Below are 13,861 nucleotides of genomic sequence, written 5' to 3' on the forward strand. Positions count from 1 at the left end.
TGGGGGGGAGGGGGGGATGGACATGGAGGAAGGCACTTGTGGGGATGAGCACTGGGTGTTATGTGGAAACTAATTTGACAATAAACTATTGTAAAAAAAAAAATAAAAAATAAACATTAAAATTTTTAAATAATAAATAAAATTCAGATTGAAAAAGAGAAACCAGAGTGCTGGCTTTGACACTAGACTCTCCTCTTTTCCATATTTGTGATTGCTTTCTTCAGCAGGGAGAAACATGCATTTTATTATTAATAAAAGGGGTTTTCTTCCAGGTTTCCTGAGGTATAATTGGCAGAACTGTAATATAAGTGTACACATGATCACTTGATAGATGTATACATTGTAAAAGAATTCCCACAATCCCACAATTAACACATCTGTACCTCACATATTTGTTTTTTGTTTTTTTAGTTTTTTTAGTTTTAGTTTTTTGGGGTTTTGTTTTTGGTTGTTTTTGGTTTTTTTGTTTTTTGGGTTTTTTTTGGTAAGAACAGTTTTCTCTCATAGCAAATTTTTTTTTTTTAATTTTTTTTAATGTTTTATTTATTTCTAGGAGAGAGATAGAGACAGCATGAGCAGGGGAGGGTCAGAGAGAGAGGGAATCACAGACTCTGAAACAGGCTCCAGGCTCTGAGCTGGCAGTCAGCACAGAGCCCGACGCGGGGCTCGAACCCACGAACCGCGAGATCACGACCTAAGCGAAAGTCGGACGCTTAACCGACTAAGCCACCCAGGCGCCCCTCTCATAGCAAATTTTAATTATACAATACACTAGTATCAACTACAGCCACCATGTTATAGATTAGATCCTCAGACTTTATTCATGTTATAACTGAAAATTTGTACCTTCTTATCAACCTCTCTCCTTTTCCCCTACTGCCTGCCATTCTGCTCTATGTTTCTATGAGTTTGACTTGTTTTTTTTAAGACTCCACATATAAGTGATACCATGCAGAATGTGTCTTTCACTTAGCAATGTCACCACCGTTTGTTATCTCTTGTCTTTTTGCTAATGGACATCCCAACAGGTGTGGGGTGATATCTCACTGTGGTTTTGATCTGAACATCCCTGATAGTTAGTGGTTCTTTTATTTTTGTTTCTGTTTTGTTTTTCCTGATGGTTAGTGTTATTGATCACTTTTTCATGTACCTCTTGACTATCTGTATGTTTTCTTTGGAAATTTGTCTATTCAGATTGCCTGTCCATTTTTTAAGTTGGGTTGTTTGGTTTTTTTGCTAGTGAGGCATATGAATTCCTTGTATATTTAACCCCTTATCAAATAGGTGGTTTGCAAATATTTTTCTTCCCACTCTGTAGGTTGCCTTTTCATTTTGCTGATGGTTTCCTTTGCTGAGAATAAAAATGATTTTAGAATTGTTAGCCCAGACTACTGCAAAAAGCAAGCCTACTAACTAGAGTTCAGTATTTGTTAACTTTATTTCTCCCGAGGTAAAATTTGCATGAAGTGCAATGCAGACATCTTAGATGTGCAATTCACTGAGGTTTGATAAATCTATATTCCAACCAAGATATAAAGAACACTTGTATTATTCCAGAAATTGCCCTTGTGACCTCTTCTGGTCAATCCCAGTCACCATAGACAACACTGCTCTCAAATCTATCACCAGAGATTATTTTAGCTACTCCTGAACGTCATATAAATGGAATCATCAAACACTTGTTCTTTTATGCCTGGGTGCTTCTGCTCAACACAATGTCTCATTTTGTCATCAAGATTAAGCTAAGGTCATAGAAACAACTGGGGACTATTTGATTTTTATTATTCTTTAATATCTCTAAGATTAAGATTAGAAGACTATCTCTAAGATTAAAATGATTTGTTCTTTGAAAAATTGTCAGAATTTGCCTGTAAAAGTCCTCTGGTTTTCGTGTTTTCTTTGTATGAAAATTTTAAACTACAATTTCAATTTCTTTATAAATGTTGGGTCATTCAGTCTTTCTGTTTCTGTTTTGAGACGATTTCAGTAGGTCCTTTTATCCTATGAACTTTTCCAGTTTATCTAAGCTTCTAAATGTATCAACATAAATCTGTTCATATATTCCTTATTTTAATTTTGGTTGTATCTGTAGTTATATAATTTTCCCTTTCTAAATATTACTATTTTTTCCTTCATTAATCTCACCAGACATGTAACTACTTTATTAGTCTCTTTTGAGGGCAAAATTTTGGTTTTATTGATGATCTCTACAGTATTTTTAAAATTATTACTGATTTCTGCTCTTATTTTTCATGTTCTCTCTCCTTCCACATTCTCTGGATGTATTCTGTTGTTTTATTTTCTTCAGTTTCATTATATTGATGCTTAGCCTTTCTTCCTTTTTAAAATAAATGTTTAAGGCAATACATTTCATCCTAACTATCACTCAAAAATGCTTTACATTTATAGCTTGCCTCATTTAAGAAAAGATTTATAAAGAGGCATATAGTATAAGATTTAAAAACTAGATTGTGAAGGGGCACCTGAGTGGCTCAGTCGGTTGAGTGTCCAACTCTTGATTTTGGCTAATGTCATCATCTCAGGACCGTGGGATCCAGCCCCGCATTGCCCCAAGTCCACACTCAGTACAGAGCATGCTTAAGATTCTCTCTTTCAGGCACCTGAATGGCTCAGTCAGCTAAGCATCCGACTTCAGCTCAGGTCATGATCTCACAATTCGTGGGTTCGAGCCCTGTGCTGGGCTCTGTGCTGACAGCTCAGAGTCTGTAGCCTGCTTCCAATTCTCTCTCTCCCTCTCTCTCTGCCCCTCCCCTGCTCATGCTCTCTCTAAAATAAATAAACATTAAAAAAAATTCTCTCTCTTTCTCTGCCCTGTCTCTTGCTCATGTGCCCTCTCTCTGTGTGTGTAAAATTAAAAAAAAAAAAAAAAAAAGACTGTTAGGAAGTTCTTTAAAGATGGCAGTGGTGGTTTTGTGGGTCATGTTTTAACTCAATTGCTTCTTCACATTTATAGTGGGTTTCTTGTTGGCAGCATATAGCTGAATATTGCTGTTTTTTTCCAATCTGATCATCTCTGCTTTAGAATTAGATATTTATGCAATTTATATTTAATGTAATTACTGATATGTTTTCATTTAAATCTTCCATATAGCTATTATTTTCTGTATGTTGTATCTGTTCTTTGTTCTTTTACTCTTTTTGTATCCTTTTTTCACTGAGGAAGGATTTTTTTATTATTCAATTTTATCTCCTTTGTTGTCTTACTAGCTATAACTCTTTGTTGCATTTAGTGCTTACTTTAGGTTTTATAGTACACATCTTATTTTTATCCATCCACCTCCAAGCGATATTATATCACTTCACAAATAACATAAGAATCTTAATCTTACAATAGCATGCTTCAATTTCTTTGGAGAAATGTTTATTCAAGTCCTTTGCCCATTTTGAAAATGGGTTGGTTATTTTGCTATTGAGTTGTAGGTGTTTCTTATATATTTTGGAAATTAGCCCTTTGTCAGATGTATGTTTGCAAATACTTTCTCCCATTCTATAGGCTGCTCTTTCATTTTGTTGATTGCTTCCTTTGCTGTGCAGAAGCTTTTTGTTTGATATAGTCCCAATTGTCTAGGTTAGCTTTTGTTGCCTGTGCTTTTGGTGTTATTCCCAAGAAATCATTAGTAAGGCCAATGTCCAGGAGATTTTCTTTCATATTTTCTTCTAGGAATTTTATAGTTTGTCTCATTTCATCTGTCTTTTTGAGCATCACCATCCTAGTGGATATGAAGTAGAATCTCACTGTGCTTTCAATTTGCATTTCTCTGATGGCTAATGATACTGAGCATCTCTTCATGTGCTTGTTGTCCATTTGTGCATCTTCTTTGGAGAACTGCTTATTCAAATATTTTGCCAACATTTAAATTGGGTTATTTGCTTTTTTATTATTGAGTTGTAAATGTCTTTCTACATTGCACATGCAAGTCGCTTATTAGATCTATGATTTGCAAAAACTATTTCCAATCTGTGGGTTATCTTTTCATTCTCTGATGGTATCCTTTAAGACAGAAAAGTTTTTATTTTTTTTTTTTACAAATAGTTTATTGTCAGATTAGTTTCCACATAACACCCAGTGCTCATCCCCACAAGTGCTCTCCTCCATGCCCATTCCCCCTCCCCTCCACATCCATCAGTCCTCAGTTTTTGTCAGCATTCAAGAGTCTCTCATGGTTTGCCTCTCTCCCTCTCCCCCACCATTGCCCCCCTTCTTCTCCCCCTTGTTCCTCAGTTAAGTTCCTCCTAATCCTCCTATACGTGCAAACATATGATATTTGTCCTTCTCTGCCTGACTTATTTCACTCAGCATAACACCCTCAAGGTCCATCCATGTTGCTACACATGGCCAGATTTCATTGTTTCTCATTGCCATGTAGTATTCCATGGTATAGATAAACCACATCTTCTTGATCCATTCATCTGTTGATGGACACTTAGGCTCTTTCCATGTTTTAGCTATTGTGGAGAGTGCTGCTATGAACATTGGGGTACATGTGCTCCTATGCCTCAGCATTTCTGTATCCCTTGGGTAAATTCCTAGCAGTGCTATTGCTGGGTCATAGGGGAGTTCTATTGTTAGTTTCCTGAGGAACCTCCACACTGTTTTCCAGAGGGGCTGTACCAGTTTACATTCCCACCAACAGTGTAGGAGGGTGCCCGTTTCTCCACATCCTCGCCAGCATCTAGAGTTCTCTGATTTGCTCATTTTAGCCACTCTGACTGGCGTGAGGTGGTATCTCAGTGTGGTTTTGATTTGTATTTCCCTGATGAGGAGGGATGCTGAGCATCGTTTCATGTGTCTGTTGGCCATCTGGATGTCCTCTTTGGAGAAGTGTCTGTTCATGTCTTCTGCCCATTTCTTCACTGGGTTGTTTGTTTTTCGGGCGTGTAGTTTGGTGAGTTCCTTATAGATTCTGGATATTAACCCTTTATCTGATATGTCATTTGCAACTATCTTTTCCCATTCCGTTGGTTGCCTATTAATTTTCTGGGTTGTTTCCTTGGCTGTGCAGAAGCTTTTAATCTTGATGAGGTCCCAACAGTTTATTTTTGCTCTTGATTCCCTTGCTTTTGGGGATGTGTCAAGTAAGAAGTTGCTGCGGTGGAGGTCAAGGAGGTTGTTTCCTGCTTTCTCCTCTAGGGTGTTGATAGTTTCCTGTCTCACGTTCAGGTCCTTTATCCATTTTGAGTTGATTTTTGTGCATGGTGTGAGAAAATGATCTAGTTTCATTCTTCTGCATGTTGCTGTCCAGTTCTCCCAACACCATCTGTTAAAAAGGCTGTCTTTTTTCCATTGGATATTCTTTCCTGCTTTGTCAAAGATCAGTTGGCTGTATACTTTTGGGTCCACTTCTGAGTTCTCAATTCTGTTCCATTGGTCTATGTGTCTGTTTTTGTGCCAATACCATACTGTCTTGAGGATGACAGCTTTGTAGTAGAGGCTGAAGTCTGGGATGGTGATACCTCCCGTTTTGGTTTTATTTTTCAGTATTACTTTGGCTATTCGGGGTCTTTTGTGGTTCCATACAAATTTTTGGATAGTTTGTTCTAGTTTTGAGAAGTATGCTGGTGCAATTTTGATTGGAATTGCATTGAATGTGTAGAGTGCTTTAGGTAGTAATGACATCTTAACTATATTTATTCTTCCTATCCATGAGCATGGAATGTTTTTCCATTTCTTTGTGTCTTCTTCAATTTCCTTCATAAGTTTTCTATAGTTTTCATCATACAGATCTCTTGTATCCTTGGTTAGGTTTATTCCGAGGTATTTTATGGTTTTTTGTGCAATTGTGAATGGGATCAGTTTCTTGATTTCTCTTTCTGTTGCTTCATTATTGGTGTATAAAAATGCAACCGATTTCTGTACGTTGATTTTGTACCCTGCAACTTGGCTGAATTCTTGGATCAGTTCTAGTAGGCTTCTGGTGGAGTCTGTCGGGTTTTCTATGTAGAGTATCATGTCATCTGCGAAGAGTGAAAGTTTGACTTCCTCTTTGCCAATTCTGATGCCTTTGATTTCCTTTTGTTGTCTGATGGCTGATGCTAGGACTTCCAGCACTATGTTAAACAACAGTGGTGAGAGTGGACATCCCTGTCGTGTTCCTGATCTCAGGGGGAAAGCTCTCAGTTTTTCCCCGTTGAGGATGATGTTAGCTGAAGGCTTCTCATAGATGGCTTTGATGATGTTTAAGTAGGTTCCTTCTATCCCAACTTTCTCGAGAGTCTTTATTAAGAAGGGATGCTGTATTTTGTCAAATGCTTTTTCTGCATCTATTGACAGGATCATATGGTTTTTATCTTTTCTTTTATTGATATGATGGATCACATTGATTGATTTGCGAATGTTGAACCAGCCCTGTAACCCAGGAATGAATCCCACTTGATCTTGGTGGATGATTCTTTTGATATGCTGCTGGATTCGATTTGCAAGGATCTTGTTGAGAATTTTTGCATCCGTATTCATCAAGGATATTGGCCTATAGTTCTCTTTTTTTGTTGGATCTCTGTCTGGCTTGGGAATCAGAGTGATGCTGGCTTCATAAAATGAGTCCGGGAGTTTTCCTTCGACTTCTATTTTTTGGAATAGCTTGAGAAGAATTGGGATTAATTCTGTTTTAAATGTCTGGTAGAATTCCCCAGGGAAACCATCAGGTCCAGGGCTCTTATTTGTTGGGAGATTTTTGATCACTGATTCGATTTCTTCACTCGTTATGGGTCTGTTCAGGTTTTCTATTTCTTCCCGTGTGAATTTTGGTAGTGAGTGTGTGTTTAGGAATTTGTCCATTTCTTCTAAGTTGTCCAATTTGTTGGCATATAATTTTTCATAGTATTCCCTGATAATTGCTTGTATTTCTGAGGGGTTGGTTGTAATAAGTCCATTTTCATTCATAATTTTGTCTATTTGGGTGCTCTCTCTTTTCTTTTTGATAAGCCTGGCTAGAGGTTTGTCAATTTTGTTTACTTTTTCAAAAAACCAACTCTTGGTTTCATTGATCTGTTCAATTGTTTCTTTGGTCTCTATGTTGTTTATTTCTGCTCTAATTTTTACTATTTCTCTTCTTCTACTGGGTTTAGGGCGTTCTTGTTGCTCTGCCTCTAGCTCCTTTAGGTGAGCTGTTAGATTTTGGACTTGTGCTTTTTCTAATCTCTTGAAATAGGCCTGGAGAGCAATGTACTTTCCTCTTAGGACTGCCTTTGCCGCATCCCATAGAGTTTGAATTGTTGTGTTTTCATTTTCATTTGTTTCCATATATTTTTAAATTTCTTCTCTAATTGCCTGATTGGCCCATTCATTCTTTACTAGGGTATTCTTTAACCTCCATGTTTTTGGAGGTTTTCCAGACTTCTTCCTGTGATTGATTTCAGGTTTCAAAGCATTATGATCTGAAAGTGTGCATGGTAGGATCTCTATTCTTTTATATTTATTGAGGGCTGCGTTATGTCCCAGTATGTGACCTATCTTGGAGAATGTGCCATGCGCACTTAAGAAGAAAGTGAATTCCTTGGCCTCAGGATGCAGAGTTCTAAATATATCTGTCAGATCCATCTGGTCCATTGTGTCAATCAAGTCCGTTGTTTCTTTAGTGATTTTCTGTCTGGTTGATCTATCCATTGCTGTAAGCAGAGTATTAAAGTCTCCTGCTATTAGCACATTCTTATCTATAAGGTTTTTACTGTTTGTGATTAATTGTTTTAAATATTTAGGTGCTCCCATATTCGGTGCATAGACATTTATAATTATTAGTTCTTCCTGATGGATGGACCCTGTAATTATCATATAATGCCCTTCTTCATCCCTTGTTATTGTCTTTAATTTAAAGTCCAGTTTGTCTGATATAAGTATAGCTACTCCAGCTTTCTTTTGACTTCCCGTAGCATGATAGATATTTCTCCATCCTCTTACTTTTAATCTGAAGGTATCTTCCAGTCTAAAATGCGTTTCTTGTGACAGCAAATAGATGGATTTTGTTTTTTTATCCATTCTGCTACCCTATGTCTTTTGATTGGGGCATTCAGCCCATTTACATTCAGTGTTGTTATTGAAATATGTGGGTTTAGAGTCATTGTGTCCTTTGTGGGGTTCATGCTTGTGGTGGTGTCTCTGGTGTCTTCGTTCCTTGCAATACTTCCTTCAGAGCGTCCCCCTCAGGATTTCTTGGAGCGCTGGCTTAGTGGTGACAAATTCTTTCCATTTTTGTTTATTTGGAAAGACTTTTATCTCTCCTTCTATTTTGAATGACAGGTTTGCTGGATAGAGAATTCTTGGCTGCATATTTTTTCTGTTCATCGCATTGAAGACCTCTTGCCATTCCTTTCTGGCCTGCCATGTTTCAGTAGATAGGTCTGTCACCACTCTGATAGGTTTCCCTTTGTATGTGAGGGCCCTTTTCTCCCTAGCTGCTTTCAAAATTCTCTCTTTGTCCTTCTATTTTGCCATTTTCACTATGATATGTCATGCAGAAGATCAATTCAAATTATGTCTGAGGGGAGTTCTCTGTGCCTCTTGTATTTCAACTTTTACTTCCTTCCCCAGGTTGGGGAAGTTCTCTACTATAATTTGTTCCAGGACTCCTTCAGCACCTTTCCCCCTCTCTTCCTCTTCTGGGATTCCTATGATACGGATATTGTTGCGTTTGACCGTGTCGCTGAGCTCTCGAATTCTTCTTTCATGTTCCTGGATCAGTTTGTCTCTTTTTTTGTCAGCTTCTTGTTTTTCTATAATGGTGTCTTCTAAATCACTTATTCTCCTTTCTGCCTCTTCAATCGTGCATTGGAGGCCTCTAATTTATTATGTATTTCATTTATCCCTTTTTTTAATTCATCATGCCTATTTTTGTTCTCCATGTTGTTTGTAGCCATAGTTTCTTTGATGTCCTCTATGCTTTTTGCAAGCCCAGCGATTAATTTTATGATTATTTTTCTAAAATCTTGTTCAGTTATGCTGCTTATATCTGTTTTAAGCAGTTCATTAGCTGTCAATTCTTCTTGGAATTTCTTTGGAGGAGAGCTCTTTCGTTTCGTCATTTTGGTTAGCTTTCTCTCTCTTGTTAGTTTTAAAGACTTGTGATGCTCTCTGCACCTGTGAGCGCTGCTGTACCCAAGAGGACTCTTTGACTGTCCAGGGCCTATCCTTTCAGAAAGTGTTCTTTGAATGGTATCTCTTGGTCTCTCTTGTTGAGACCTTGGTTATTTTATTTTCCTACTCGTAGTCGTATTTGGGACTCTCAACCATGTGTACTTTGGCTTGTTTCTTGAGGTAGCCCTGGAGAAGAAAACATACAGACAAACACACAGGGAACAGAGGAACACAAACACACAGACAAATCCAACAATCGCACTAACCGAGAGGGAAAACTAAAAAGTAATGAGAAAAGACAGAGGAGGGAAGGCGAATGATAGAAAATAAAAATACATAAAAAAGTCAAAAAGAAGAAAAAAGGAAGAAAGAAGGAAACCGATAAACAAAGATCGGTTTAAAGCATATAACCAGATTTCCCAGCTACAATTAAATAGCCGGGTGTATGCAGGGCTGCTTGAAGAGCATAGAGACAGAGAGAGATGATAGGGTGGAGATGAGGCAAAATTGGAAAGAGAATGAACAAGCAGAAGGGATAAGCTTTTTTTCAAAGAGCTAAAGAGTGGAATATGGTTAAAGAGGTGAGAGAAAGACAGTGCTGTTATCCAGAGAAACTACCTAGTCTGATTACTCCTGAGAGGCTTTGTTATACCTCCATTAACAGTTCCGCTGGTCGCTGCTTCCCTGTTGCAGGGGGTTGAGTGGGGGTTGGGGGAAGTGTCGCAGCCTCAGATCCGCAGGGCTCACGCAGCAATACAACCCGAGTGCGTCTGGGAAATGTAGCAACTTTAGGTCCGCAGAGTCCGAGTCGCCTCACCCAGCTGCAACAACTTTACCTGCCGCCACCACTTCAGCAGGCAACTTCCGCTCAAGCAGCCTCCGCTTCACCAGTCGCCGCTTCACTTCACTGGGTCGCCACCACCGCGGCTTCAGCGGACCGATGTCGCGCGCGCCACTGCCGCTTCACCCGGCGCCGGGACCGCCTCCGCAGGCGTTGCTGCTGGTTCACCGGCCGCCGCCGCCATGGATGTTGCGGGGCACGCGGCAGTTGAGTCTTTCCTGGCGCCTTCTGGGACCAGGGCACCTAGTTTAAAGTCAGCACCCCAGCCAGAGCTAAAAACACTGTCTTTCCAAGCTGAGTTTTTTTCTCTTCTCCAGGGACGGTTCTATGAGCAATCTCAGCTTTTCTTTCCTTTTCCTCTGGACTCGCGGCAGCTCCCCACCGCTCGCCGGTTTATCACTCACCGCAGTTGCACGCAAGCCGGGTTCCCTCCCCTCCCTCCGTGTCTCTGGGTCCCGTCCCGCTTTGATCTTCCCCAGTTCGCACTCACGCACTTATGAGGTGTCCTTACCAGTGTGCTCTGTCTCTTTCTCTTCCCAAACTCCTGTGGCTCAGTGTCCTACGACTTCAGGCCTTCTCTGTTTGAGATGAGTTCAGGCGACATGTACGGTGCTCCCTGCTTCTCCGTCGTCTTGCCCAAAAATCTGGATATTACAGTATTCTTAAATTTTAGGTGTCATAATGGTCTTGTGGTCATGTTTTTTCTATAACTTATTTACTTTTTCTATAACTTATTTACTCTTTAAGTTATTTAGCACATGGTACAACAATGACTTCAGTGGACTCCTTATTGCCCCTCACCCATTTAGCCCATCCCCCTCTGACAGCCCCCCCCGAAGCAACCCTGTTTGTTCCCTGTGTTTAAGAGTCTCTTAATGTGTCCCCCTCCCTGTTTTTATATTATTTTTGCTTCTCTTATGCTCATCTGTTTTCTATCTTAAAGCCCTCATATGAGTGAAGTCACGTGATATTTGTCTTTCTCTAATTTCGCTTAGCATAATATCTTCTAGTTTCATCCATGTGGCTGCCAATGGCAAGATTTCATTCCTTTTGATTGCCAAGTAATACTCCATTGCATATATACACCACATCCTCTTTATCCATTCATCCTTTGATGGACATTTGGGCTCTTTCCATATTTGGCTATGTTGATAATGCTGCTATAAACACTAGGGTGCATGTGTCCCTTCAAAATAGCACAACTGTATCCTTTGGATAAATATCTAGTAGTGCAATTGCTGGGTAACAGAGTAGTTCTATTTTTAATTTTTTGAGGACCCTCCATACTGTTTTCCAGAGTGGCTGCACCAGTTTGCATTCCTATGCAGTCGTTTTTGTGGGGGAAAAAGTCCTTGTAGAGGTACATACTAAAAAATTTACAGATGAAATAACATCTGGGACTCGCTACAATATGGAGTCAATGTTAGATGAAATCAAGTTAGATGAGGAAAAATGAGCCACGTTTTAACAATTGTTGAAGTTGAGCATGTTAGTTTGCTAGGGCGACCAGAACTGAGTAACACAGACTGAGGGGCTTAAACTCAGAAATTTATCTCTTCACAGTTCTGGAGGTTACAAGTCTGAAATCAAGGTGTAGGTGGGTTCTGTTTCTTCTGAGGACTCTCTCCTTGGCTTACAGGTGTTCACCTTCTCCCTGTGTCCTCACACAGCCTTTCCTGTGTGTATATGTCTATGTCCTAATCTACTCTTTTATAAGGATACCACTATACTGGATTAAGGCCCACCTGTATGATTTCATTCTAGTTTACTTACCTCTTTAAAGACACTTTCTCCCATTACATTCATATTCTGCGGTCATGCCTTTGAATGCATGAATTTGGAGGGAACACAATTCAGCTCATAACACTGGGCTGACAATGGGTTCATTACACTATTCACTCTACTTTTGTATAAGTTTGAGATGTTCCATAATAGAATTTCCATTTCTTAAATGAGAAAATTGGTGGAAGAGAAAAATAAACTTTAGCTAATGTGAACTACTCTACCCAGGCTAGATAGAAACATAGTCACTTATTCTTTATTTTTCCAATTAGTGGATCGATAATCTATAGGCCTACTAGTAGATCACTTTTTACATTTTTAAGGTGCCTACATCCCCAGAGTCTGAGAAACCCAAGAATAAATCGAATCCAAAATGCAATCAGACTTCCCCCAGGGCCGGCCATAGAGAGAACTCAGGTCTCCTTAGTTCAACCACTGACTGGACTTTGCTGACGCACAATGCTCCTATTTGTTCCTTCACAACATAGTGCACATGCTTGCTTAGCAAGCAATAAAAGTGACCTTGATGGCCTATATTGTGACACTGGCTGAAATGTTTGATAGAGGACAATTGCATCTCTTCATGCTCGGTTTAGCCACTGCACTTAGGGATCAAAGTTAAAGTTCTTAGCTTTCAGCTCGAGTGCATTTAGGCAGTATCAGTTTACTAAGATGCTTCCAAGAGAACTGAGTCAGGAGTAGTTCCAACACATCATGCATTCATTATGGATTCAACACCCAATTCATGAAGATGAAATAAGATAAATATCCAAATTAGCTAAATGGAAGAAAGTAGTTAATACCCATAGAATCATAGAACAGCTGACTTCCATTTCTGGCAATAAGGTAGATATAATAACTGAGAATCTTCCCACCTGGAAATGGTGCACATTTTTTGCTATTTTTGAAGGAAAGCAAAAATGATATAAAAACAGGGAGGGGGACAAAACATAAGAGACTCTTCAAATACAGAGAACTGAGGGTTGCTGGAGGGATTGTAGGGGTGGGTTTAGTGGGCAAGGGGCATTAAGGAGGACACTGGCAGGAATGAGCACTGGGTGTTATATGCAGGGGATGAATCACTGGATTCTACTCCTGAAATCATTATTGCGCTATATGCTAACTCGGATATAAATTTTAAAAAATAAAATAATTAAATATATAAAAATAAATATATAAATATAAATTATAAATATAAATATAAATAATAAATATATATAAAATAAATATATATAATATAATATATATAAATATATATATGTGTGTGTGTGTGTGTGTATATATATATATATATATATAAAACTAAACAGGCAAGAAAGTAAGGGAAATCCTTAAGGGAAAAGCCAGAAACAAAAAGCAGAGGTTCAGACAGCTCTCAAGAATTTTGCTGAACTTGACAGCTTGGGGAAGGAAGACTTTTCTCTATCCTTCAAGATTATCCCAGCTAGTCTAAGAATTAAATTGACAGGAGACATTAACAGGAGGAAAAAACCCAAAGGGTAATTAAGTGCACATGGCAGCCCATGAGACTACAGAAATGACTGAGGCTGACAGTTTTATACTTTTTAGGCAGACAGACAAACAATAAACCTGTGAAGAATTGGTAGGACGAAGAAAACTTACATTCAGGTGTTTTAATTAGTAAGGAATCCTAGAATTGGGGCAGGGGTAGTAATTAAAGTAACAAGACTTGTTTATATAGCCGTCTTCACTCTGAATTCCTTACCTCTAGTAATTAGGATGTCTTTCTACCTTCTGGTATGAGGGGAAAGTGCCTTTTAAGTGGGAAATTTATTTCCTGCTCTCTGGAGACAAAGGGGGCTCAGAGTCCTTTTTGCACTGGCTGTTTAAGTAACTTAATTTAAAATCATCAATTTGCCAAAATGGCATATTTACTGGGCCTATCCTTGGTCCCTATATGGCCAAGGAGCTATCATTTTAATAGCCATTTTAGGACAAAAAAAAATACAGACTTAGACCCATGATAGGAAAATGGAGCAGAAGTTCTCTCAAGAGTCAGAACCCTCCAGGATGACATCCCCAGTAAAAGAATGAATTAAGAATATCGCCTATCAGCAACGCAATGTAACAAGATAGCCTTCTGGTTTCATCCTGTGCTTTGAGTCTAATTGTCTTTAAAATCAATACCA

Source organism: Hyaena hyaena, unplaced genomic scaffold (assembly GCF_003009895.1).
Source record: "Hyaena hyaena isolate Hyena2069 unplaced genomic scaffold, ASM300989v1 scaffold_288, whole genome shotgun sequence".
Lineage (NCBI taxonomy): Eukaryota > Metazoa > Chordata > Mammalia > Carnivora > Hyaenidae > Hyaena > Hyaena hyaena.